At 45.2% G+C, this 11,347-nt stretch overlaps 1 protein-coding gene across 5 annotated transcripts in view; it reads left to right on the top strand.

The window, feature by feature from the left end:
- Window positions 1-11,347, top strand: part of Asap1 (ArfGAP with SH3 domain, ankyrin repeat and PH domain 1) — a 308,734-nt gene that overhangs the window by 35,521 nt on the left and 261,866 nt on the right. Inside the window, exon 1 of one of the 5 annotated variants that reach the window (XM_031359251.1) lies at window positions 380-722. The exons of the other annotated variants lie outside the window; for them this stretch is intronic. The gene's annotated coding sequence lies outside the window, so the exon portion shown is untranslated. Of the gene's footprint in view, window positions 1-379; window positions 723-11,347 lie in introns of those variants that run through there. 5 annotated transcript variants of the gene reach the window in all.

The following is an 11,347-nucleotide window of genomic DNA, read 5'->3' as shown; positions in this document are numbered from 1 at the left end:
GTGGTGGTGGTGGTGGTGGTGGTGGATTTTTGCAGCTTTCTAGCCAGCCAGTCGAGGCAACTCTAAGCCAGGTTCATTAAGAGACCTTGTCTTAAACGTAGTGTACAGAAGTAATTGAGGAAGATATCTGGGTATAAAGCTGTGGCAACTGCCGGTACATGCTTCTCGAACACAAGCACACACAGGTGCACACATGCACACACCGAATGGGTGGGAGAAGTGAGTGGGGAATCAAAACTGAGGCTTTGGGTGTGACCCAGACATGAGGTGACAAGAGACTGTTTCCAAGGAAACAGGGCTGTAGGTGCCTGCTTTCATAGTTCATCTATTATGAGGTTTTTTTTTTCAAATTCTGTTATGTTTTATTATGTTTTGTTTTTGAAGTCAAGAGTACCATACAAGGTGGCATTAATTTTGTGGGTATCTTTTAAAGGCATATGAATTGTACTGTAATTGTAAGGCCTCCTGGCATTGTTAGAATTAGGTTTTGCTATAAATGACATAAAACCCAAGAGGCCCTTGGCTTTGAAAACATAGGAAGTAGGGCTGAAGATGGACTCAGCAGTTAAAGCACTTGCTGTGAAAGCATCAGGACTGGAATTCAGATCCTAGAGCCCAGGTGAATGCTAGGCGGGCATGGCGGCCTGTCAGTGATTCTGGCCTTGGAAGATGGAGACAGGATCCTTGGAACAAGCTGACGACCAAGACTGAGTAAGCACTTGGTGAGTTTGTGTCTTAATGAATGAGGCTTGAGAAAGGATTCCTGACAATAATCACCGCCCCCCAACACACACACACACACACACACACACACACACACACACACACACACACGAAAAAACACAGATTGTGTGCATATTCTTTTCTAAAAGTTTAGACACAGATAGATAGTAGAGAGGTGCCGCAGTAGTCTGTGAGGTCCTTTCTCTTGTTTCTCTGCTGTGTGGCTTTCCATTTCCAAGACTCTTACTGTCCCACGCTAGCTGCTTTTTCCCTGGTCATCAGACCAGAGCCAAACAAACACACCAAGAAGAAAGGCAGGGTGTATGCTGCTTCTGCAAGCATCTTGTTGGCCAAAATTTAATCCTCTGGGTAAAATCAGTTGAAAAAAAAAAGACTTAGTTAGAATATAATCTTTATTCAGCGAGAGTATGCTTACCAAGCCGAGTGTGTTAGCGTAGAAGGAGGGAATGAACACTAGGGGCCCATCTTTGAGCATGCTACTACTTTCTGAATGGCTGCTGTTTAGAAGCGCTTCTCTTAGCCAGACTGCTGGAGTTCTAGTTGCTAGACACAGCTCAGGGGACCTTGACGGTCTACTGACCCCTCTGAGCCGCAGGATTTTTATCTGTGAAGCCCATCCATACAGCTCCACTAAGTGGACTTGTGAACAGTGAGTGAGCAGAGGCCAAGCCCTTGCCCGGTGCTGGGCACACCATAAATGCTGTGTCAGCTTTCACCCTGCCTGCTCTTTGCAGTCCGAAGTGATGCTAACGACTAGCCATTGCTTCCTCTACCATCCATGCCTGCCTTCTCCTGCCTCTCCTACTGTTACCACTGCCATTGCTGCTGCTGTGGCTTCCATGGCCTCCGTTCCCACAGCCTCTGCTGGTCCTGACGCTTCCCTCAGTGTGGTGGCTCCTCCCTCTGTGCCTTCTTACTTTCTGGTGCAGTGCTACTTCTAATCCCTTGAGCTCACTGACACACAGCTCCCCGCCTTTGAGTCTCAGTGCACAGTAAGAGAGGGAGACGGTGGCTGGAATGGAGCAGATGTGACAGGCATGATGCAAGGGCTGGCTTCTTCGTGTGTGAAATTCTATTTAAGACAGACAATTTTGTGTGTTTATCTTCTACTTCAGGAAAGCATGTCCTTTCGGGGTACACCGATGTCTTAGTTGGTAAAGTGTGCACTGTGCGGGTGTAAGGGTCTGAGTTTAAGCTCTTGAAGCCAAGTGAGAAAGCCAAGGGTGGGTGGCACCATGTCTGTCACCCCAGTGCTCAGGACTCAGAGATAGCCAATCTAGCTATATTATCGAGTTCTAGGTTTGGTGAGAGACCCTGCCTCAAAAATTAAGATAGAGAGAGATTGAGGAAGACTAAATCATGAACCTCTGACCTACATACAGATGTACACGCATATGTGTGTCTCCGCGTGTGCCACAGGCACACACCAAGGCTTGACCACATATATGTTCCTTAGCTGGCAAGTGATGGGGCCTGAGTGGCAGCTGATTGTTAAGCCTGTGCTCTGGACTGTAATCCAAAGACTTGAATGTCTATTACTTAGTTCCTTCCTTCTTTCACTGAAGGGACAAAATCCACTGCATATTCCTGAGGCACTAGGAACTGGGGTGCAGGGTATATACAGGTGATGTGGCCTATCTTGTGGAGCGCTGTCCCCAAGAGGTGAACACCAGAGCCTTCAGATTAGGTTCAGTGTGGGATGCTCTGGGGCCACAGGGTGGGGCTGGAAGCTAGCCTAACCACTCCACTGAGTGACTGGTAGGGAAAAGTTCCCACATTAGTGAGTAGTCCAACCACATGTGGTCCACATTCAGCCATATAAAGCAGTGTTTTCTACCCCAGAAGGGGTCAGCTTTTCTTGTCTTGTCTGTCACTGTCACAGTTAGAAGCTGCCTGGCACTCCAAGCAGCAGGCTGCACTCGAGCTGTGAATTCAGTGTGGAAAAGGCAAGAATAGGAGTGGAGACTTCCTAAATTAGTCAAGACGGTGTGAATGAAGGAACGAATGAATAAGATCACACCCCATAGCAGAGCAGGTGTCATGGCTGGAGAGGTGGGAGAGGAATGAGAGTGTTCCTGTTTGACACTGATAACCCCAGGAAGGCAGGAAACCAGCCCACTATGACTGAGTGGGATTCAGAAACCAGCTGGCATTGCTTCTAGGGTTTTTCTTTGTACACACAAATGACCTAACTTCAGCCTGCAACCATCCAAAGCCAAGCTCTGGGAAAATCCTCTGCTTTCCAAATGTTGGGGCAGACTCCATTGCTGTCATGCTGCCGGCTGTTCGCCCAAATTGAATTTCCCTGCATCCAGCTGATGTCCCTTTTTGGCCACAGGGCAGGGGTCAGGAATGTGCACTGCACATGGACAGGAAACGTGTCCCAGAAGCCAAACACAAGGCTGACCTTTCAACTCTGCATTTCTAACATAGCTGAAAGGGTCAGGATGCCTTAGGGGTCTGGATGGGAAAGAAAAAGAAACGCATGATAGAAAAACAGTTTTTAAGTTCCATTGTGAAGGGCATTTGGACATAATTGAAGTGGTCTAAAATTCCTGAGGCCACTCTCCAGTTTTGGCTGTTCTTCAGTTACAGTATTCTCCTCAACCCAAGAGCAGGGAAAGTATGATCCCAGCCCCTCTTCTTCCCTGCCTCCCTCTCTTCTGCCCTCCCTCTGCCCGCCCTTTCTCCCTTCCTTCTTTTAGAAAGTAAAAAGCTGCAGCATGTTGGGCCCTGTGCAGAGCCCTGGAAATAAGTGAGAAGCGCCGAGGGCCAAGCCTCTGTGAGCATCATTCATGTTCAGTCGTTGTTTTAAAAGCTGTATCCATTCTACAAGTGCCTACATTTTCTTCTTTTTTTTTTTTTTAATGTTTTGAAAATTAACATTTTTTGTTAACATGTATAATGATGGGTTTCATTCTGACATTTTTATATACAAATCTTCTTGTATATTGGTTTTTTTTATACTCCACTAATAGCCCCTATTCCTTATATCTCTTCACAGTGGTTGTCTTCCTCCCACAACAAAGCCCCCCTTCTGCTTCTATGTGTGTGTATGTGTGTATGTATGTATATGTATAGGTGTGTGTGAATGTGTGTATGTATGTACATATGTATGTGTGTATGTACATATGTGTGTGTATGTGAATGCATGTATTGTGTATGAGTGTATGTGTGAATGTGTGTAAGAGTCCTGTTTTTCCAAGGGTTTTAGTCGCACAGACTTGCTTCTACCTCTTAGGTTCTTGTTTCTGTTTTGATTTTCCAGATATAGAGGCAAGTGCCGTATCACTAAGATACTTCCTAGCACTCTTTTGAAAGTACGGGGCTGGAAAGATGGCTCAGTAGTTAAGAGCACTGGTTGCTCTTCTAGGGGACTGAGTTCAATAGCCAGCACCCATGTGACACCTCACAGATGTCTGTGACTCCAATTCCAGGGCACCTAACACCCTCACACAGACATAGAAATGCACATAGAGTAAAAATTAAATTAAAAAGGTATTTTCTCAAAAAAAAAAAGAAAAAAAAAAGAAATATTTTGTCCTTCATTTTTCTTACCTGCTCACTCTACAGCACTCTCTGGGACCCACCATGAAGTGGCAGGCACTGTACCTGCTGCTGGAATACCAAGGTGACTGACACACACTTCCCAGTAATTGGAACTCAGAGGTAGGCCAGCACAGTGAGCGCCCCAGGGCTGCTGTAGTCCCTGCAGGCTGGTTTCCCCCAACAGAGGTGGTCCTGTTCTGAGTTACAGAAGTCTAGGAGTTTGGAGCCCAGGGTCAGTAGGCCACAGTCTCTGACACCTGCAGGGAGTTGCCTTACCCCTAGTTTCTGTATTTGCTTTCTGACCTTTGTGCTTCTGGGCTGGCAAACATCCTACCTGTTTCTGCAATGGAGTAAGGTTTTCCTCTTCCTGTAAGAACTGCAGCTATACTAGATTTAGGTTTTTTTTTTCTACTTCCCTGTGACCTCACCTAAATGTATACCTGATTGTATCAGCAAAGATCCTGGGGTTTTGCTGTTGTTCTTTGTTTGTTTTTTGAGATAGGGTCTCATTAGCTCAGGCTGCCCTGAACTTGTTATAGAGCCAAAGTTTGGCCTTTGGACTCCTGATCTTTCTGGTTCTACCTCCTAGGTATTAGGATTACAGGTGAATGCCAGAATCCACCCTTATATATAGATCCTGTTTTCAAATGAATGGTCACATTCATGAATGCTGGTAGTTGGGACTTAACTTTTATGGGGCAATACAATGTATTACCACATAGCTCATGATGCTTGGTGAGGATGTGATATCTGGGTACCACCCTGCCCTCTTTCAATGGTATCTTTACAGGAAAGGGTACACGTCTGGAGAGAGGCACTGTTGATCACTTGAATGCCTGTTTCTGATTCATAACTGGGAAACTTGACTGATGGATGCTCCCTCATGCTTTAACAGGAAGTCCTAGCTGCTGTCACCAGTGTTGTTTCCTAGGCTGCTAGGTGAAGGAATTGAATTCTGGGCAAAATCCTGCATAAGGAAGTGAGTTCCTACTGACACTGCAAGCTGCTTGTGTGGCCTGGGCACATCTCCTTGCCAATCTTCCCTGGGCATCTTCTCTATCCTTTGATGCCAGGGGTCTTTGTGAGGGTAGCAAGTAACAAACAATGTTAGAAGGATTACGTGGCTCATAGTAAGCAGTAAGATATCTGTGCTTCGATATGACAGGATAGATTATCCTCCTGCCCCCATCCCCAGAAGTCATCAGCCTGGCCTACTCAGCATGTTTTCCATTGTAAAGGCCCAAAAGGCTCAAGTTCATTCTGTAGGGAAGGTCATCCTCAAAGCATTTTGCCATCACTTCCCTCAGGAAATCGTATTAGTCACTTTGATTGTTGATGTGACAAAATCCCTCATAAACGCAGCTTAAAGAGGGAAGGGTTTGGCTCACAGGTCACAAGCACAGGCCCTCGTTGTGGAGAAGGCATGGCAGCATTGGGGTGGGGCAGCCAGGAGGCGGGGAGATGGAAGCTGCCTCTCCTCTCGCCTTCTCCTTTTTGTTCAGTCTAGGATCTCAGCTTCCGGGATGCTTCTGAAGGCCATAGTTAGGGGAGCTCTTTCCTCCTCAGTTAACCAAATCTAGAAACTCCTGCACAGACATACACAGAAGTCTGACTCCTACTGATTCTAAATCATAATCAAGTTGACAGTCAAGACTCACCAGCACAAAACGTCCTTCAGAAACATGGAGAGCTACCTACCGCTCACAAGGATGTGTGAGGCAGCAGCATTTCAAATGGGATACCAGGTGAAAGGCTGTCCTGCAATGAGTTCAAGAATGAAAAACAGATCGAGCTGAAACATTGAAAAACAGTGTAGTATTAAAAAGACGATGATCACTTTTTTTTGGGGGGGGTGTTCCAGACATGGTTTCTCTGTGTAGCACTGGCTGTCCTGGAACTCACTGTGTAGACCAGGCTGGCCTGGAACTCAGAAATCTGCCTGCCTCTGCCTCCCAGGTGCTGAGATTAAAGGCATGTGCCAGCACCGCCTGGCTCGAAGATCACTTTTTAAAAGATTTGTTTATTTGTGTATATGGGCACTCTAGTTGTGTGTATGCCTGCAAGACAGAAGAGGGCATCAGATCCCATTAGAGATAGTTATGAGTCGCCAGGTGGGTGCTGGGAATTAAACTCATGTCCTCTGGAAGAGCAACCAGGGGCTTTTTTTTTTTTTTTTTTTTTTTTTTTTTTTTTTTTTTTTGGTTTTTCGAGACAGGGTTTCTCTGTATAGCCCTGGCTGTCCTGGAACTCTCTCTGTAGACCAGGCTGGCCTCGAACTCAGAGATCCACCTCCCATGTGCTGGGATTAAAGATGTCCACTACCACCGCCCAGCCCGCAACCAGGGCTTTTAACTCCTGAGCCATCTTGACAACCCCTAAGATTTATTTATTTATTCTATGTGAATTTTATGCATCAGAACTCATTACAGATGGTTGTAAGCCACCATGTGGTTGATGAGAATTGAACTCAGGACCTCTGGAAAAGCAGCCAGTGCTCTTAACCACTGAGCCATCTCTCCAGTTCCCTGATGGATACTTTTTAAAGTTGTGAGAATAACACCTGACTGTCGTGTAAAGATAAGGAGTTTTATTCTGAGAGATGTGACCTACTTCCTTTGCATCTCAGGTTCCTCCTCTGTCAGATGGGGGACAGGACGGTAGCAGTGAGTCCTGCCCTCATGCATAGGATTGCTCTGAGGCTTAGATGGCAAATTGCTTAGGAAGCTCAGGCCTAGCACCTGACATGTGTTTGGGGCTCACTAACCGCTAATGGTTACTGATCATCTGGTTCAAACCATGGCAGACTGTTCATAGGAAAAGATTGGAAATGATCATACAGGTGAACACTGACATCTTTTCCCTACACGATATCTTATCTGAAGGGATTTGCTTTTTGTCACTCAGCATACATTGGCAGAAAAGCCAAGTGGGACATGAGACAGGTAGCATAGGAAGCAGAATACACATACTATGGATTGGGGAGGCCAGCTCAGGCTCCCCGTTCATAGCCTTGGGAAAACCCAAGGATACCCTTGGGTTTCCCTTGACCTGGCTCTCAGACATCTATCATCAGAGAGCTCTCCACTAGGTAAAGCACCTCTGAGGAAGGAGTCTTGGTGACCCGCTAAATTTAGTGCCAGTGGGGAAGACTAGAAGAGGCAAAGGGGTCAAGAGGATGACAAGCTAGGCTTATGGCAACACCTCCATGTCTCATCTTGGCATTACCTTCCTCCTGTCCCAGTACCTACCTAAGGTATGACAGGACAGGGATGGAACCAGAATTCTTTCACATCTCAAAGCTGTGACACTTGACATATTTCCTCGGGCTGGTACTAGTTGATGCTTTAAAAAAAAATTATTAAAACCTTTAAATTGTGGTAAATTATATATGACAAAATGATCACTTGTTTTTAAGTGCATACTTCTTTACTAATAAGTACAGTCATGCGCTGCAAAACTTCACCACTCCCCGTTTCTAGAATGTCTGTAGCTTGCAAAACTGAATTTCTGGGGCTGGGGTGTGGTTTAGTGGGAAAGCACTTTTCCTGGCACATGCAAGGCCCTGTGTTTGATGGCGCAACTGCAAAACAGCCAAGTGCTAACAGACGGGCACAGCCTTCCGCCCTTTGCAACTCTGTATCCATTAAATATGAGCTCCACATTCTTTCTCGCTTGGCCTTTGGCAACCTCCGATTTGCTTTCTGTCCATGAATCTGTGCATCCAAGGTAACTTGAATAAACAGAATTATACAATATTTGCTCTTTTTGTGACCAATTTCCCTTAAAATAGTGATTTCAAGACTCATCAGTGTGGTAGAATGGCCAGAATTCCTCTTTAAGGCTGAATAACATTCGTGTGTGTGTGTGTGTGTGTGTGTGTGTGTGTGTGTGTGATCTTTTCTTCATCTACTATTCATTCATTCATAGACGGTGAGTTGTTTGCACCCATTGTTGGAGTCTCTGCTTCCAGTTCTTTTGGGTGTTTGCACAGAAGTGGAATTGCTGGATTGTATGGTAATTCTATGCTAATCGTCTTGAGAAGCCACCATGCTGCTTTCCATAGCAGCCGCACTGATTGCCTTTCCACCAGCACAGAGAGGGTTCCTGGTTTTCCCAGTTGTTGCCATTACTTGTAATTTCCTGCTTTCATGATAGTAGCCGTTCTCATAGATATGGAGGCTTTCGGCCAGAACAAAGCAGGCCAGCTTCTTATGTCTCTTATGTTGTCTAGACCAATTAAGTAATTCTTGGCATTTATTTAAGTGGTAGGCATGGAGAATAACAGACCTAAGTAATTGTTGTATGCTTCCTACCTTCAAGTCATGCAGGGTGTGTTGGAGAATATAAATATGCAAATAGGTGATTTCAGACCAATATAATAGGGGTGATAATAAATCCTAGTGGGCTAGTAATTTATATATTCTTATGCCTTGAATTCAGACAAAAAAAAAAAGGCAGCAAATGCTGACTGAGTTTTATGCCTTGGTGTGAAGCATTTGAAATTTCTAATTTATACTGACTTAAGAGTCCCAGAATGCTTAGGCTGGAAGGAACTTCCCAGTAATTCTTACGATAATAGACATGTTTGCCTGTTGCATCTGCTAGCCATGTGTTCTTATGATGCATCTCATGGATGGAGAGACTGTATTTTTAATATCTGTTTAATTTTAATGAATTTACATTTAAATTCAAATGAGCCCTACTTGTGGCTGCTGTGTTGAATCCTACAGTCACTAAGTAAATAGACACATCGTCATCTGACTCCTTGCAGGCTTGCACCTTGAACCACCTGGGGAGCTAGTCACAAAGAGGCTTTCCCTGGGCCTCCCCCTAGCATTTCTGGTCCCTTAAGTTTGTAGTGGAACCAGGAATCTGCATTTAACCGCCAGATGTGATTCAGATACAGGTGCATCTGAGAGCACCTCCTAGCCTCGTGGCCCTCAACTTTTGTGTCTTCTTGTGAAATGCAAAGTCAGATTTGCTTTTCCACTAGCTGTAGTCATATGTACTGAGCACCCACACACTAGATATGGAACGGTGGTCCTGTAAGAGTAGGACACGTTACTATTGTCACTTCCTGTCACTGTGCTGTGCATGTGTTGGTGCTGATGCTGTAAGAAGACCCACTGCATAGCCAGTCATGTAAAAGAACAGCACATACCATGATATGCATCATACTAGACGGTGCGAATGAAGATTGCACTACTTGTTTATGTATTTACTATACCTTTTATTGCTATTTTAGACTGCCCTACTATTAATAAGAAAGACATTCTGCTATCCCAGAATCTCAGGTGTTCTGCCTACAGCCGGCTTACACATCTCACATTTATTGTGCCTCTTGACTGCTTCTGGAGGCCATGCCCAGTGCTTACTGACCCATACTATCTGGGCTTGTGTTTGAGTTTGATGTTTGCATAACAGCAAAATGGTCTTATGACACACTACATACCCATCCTGTCAGACACAGCAGCATTTATATAAAAGCAATGATTACCTGTAGGAAGGCAGGGTGGAACACAATTAATGCATTAGTCAGCTAGTTTTCTGGCCCTTAACCAGACATCTTGGCATCAAAAAGTGGGATTGCCCAGCAATAATTGAGCACACAGCGTCTGACCTGGTTGTGAATGCTACGTCCACCTGAGACCTTACTTTGTGCTCCTGGGCACCTTTCCTAATCCATAAAGTGGGTGTAGCACTGCCCCGTGCCTAAGAAAACACAGGTGAAGTATATAATTGCTACTTGGCAAAAATTAGAACAGCAAAAGCACAGTAGCGGGTAACCCTGTGTACTTACCATGAGCCAAGCATTGCGCTCTGTCTTCTAAGCACCTGCTGTTGATTAACCTTCAACCAGACAGCAACCTTGTGAGGAGACAGAATCATTATTTGCACAGGCTGAAGTCCTTGGAGGTCTGGAAAACTTGCTTAAGAGCACAGTGCTGGTAGATGGCAGGAGTTGAACTCCGTTGTGGGCAGTTGGCCTTGGAGCCTGCAATTCTCACTTAATCTCCCAGGCTCTACGGAAAGCTCTTTGAAGGTAAACCTCATGCCTTCTTTGACTGTCACCTGCCAATCAGCTCAGGCACTTGACCCAGCTGCCCATTTTCTCCCTCTGAGAATAGTGGTGCTTGAGTTTGCATAGTACACGCCCACCTGGATGTCCTCTGGTTCCCACATGCTCTTTCTCAGTGCACCTTGTTCCAACCAATCCTGGCATGCCTTTGAAGTTTTCTGTAAAACGGTGAGTTCCACATTATATCTCCGAGTTCTAGACCTGATAGCCCAAATGCCACATTAACTCTCTCCATTGGCCCCTCTGGCTCCATGTAGGTTAAGCATCACATTCCAAACATCTCAGAACTAAAATGCTTCAAAATCAGAAAGCCTTTGAGCCTTGAAAGCGTGAAGCCACAAGCAGAAAATTCCACACCATGGGACTTGATTTGGTGCAGATTAAGACTATTTGAAATTACCTTCTGGCTGTGTTGATGAAGTGTTGATGAAACATAAATGAATTTCGTGTTTAGACTTGAGTCTATCCCCAGGAGACTTCCTTATGTATATGCAAATATCAAAATCAAAAAAAAATTGAAAACTCAAACAAATGTGGCCCTGAGATTTCAGATAAGGGATGTTGACATGTCATGTCCACCATCATTGGCTCTTCTTGTTTCCACATGACATTGAATTAGGCTGCCCCTTGGCTGCCTGGACCCACACCCTTACCCTGCTTCTAAACATAGTCACTGGCTTCCTCTGTGTTTCTCACCAGTGCTGTCTTATCTGGATTCTGCTTCATGTTGTTCTTCTGTCTTCCAGGCCCCTTTCTCTGTATCCCCTGACGCCAGGATCCTGGCATTCAGATCCCCACATCTTAGCTGAATTGAAAGCCCCTTAGACACCTCTTTACCTACTCTATAACCTGTCTTTTCTGTGGCTGTGTTTCCCTTCCTCTTCCTTTTTCCCCTTTGTGTTTGTGAGTGTGTGTGTGTGTGTGTGTGTGTGTGTGTGTGTGTGTGTATTCATGTATATGACTTGGTTGTGGAGA

Source organism: Mastomys coucha, unplaced genomic scaffold, assembly GCF_008632895.1.
Source record: "Mastomys coucha isolate ucsf_1 unplaced genomic scaffold, UCSF_Mcou_1 pScaffold7, whole genome shotgun sequence".
Lineage (NCBI taxonomy): Eukaryota > Metazoa > Chordata > Mammalia > Rodentia > Muridae > Mastomys > Mastomys coucha.
This window is presented reverse-complemented; position numbering and strand designations above follow the sequence as displayed.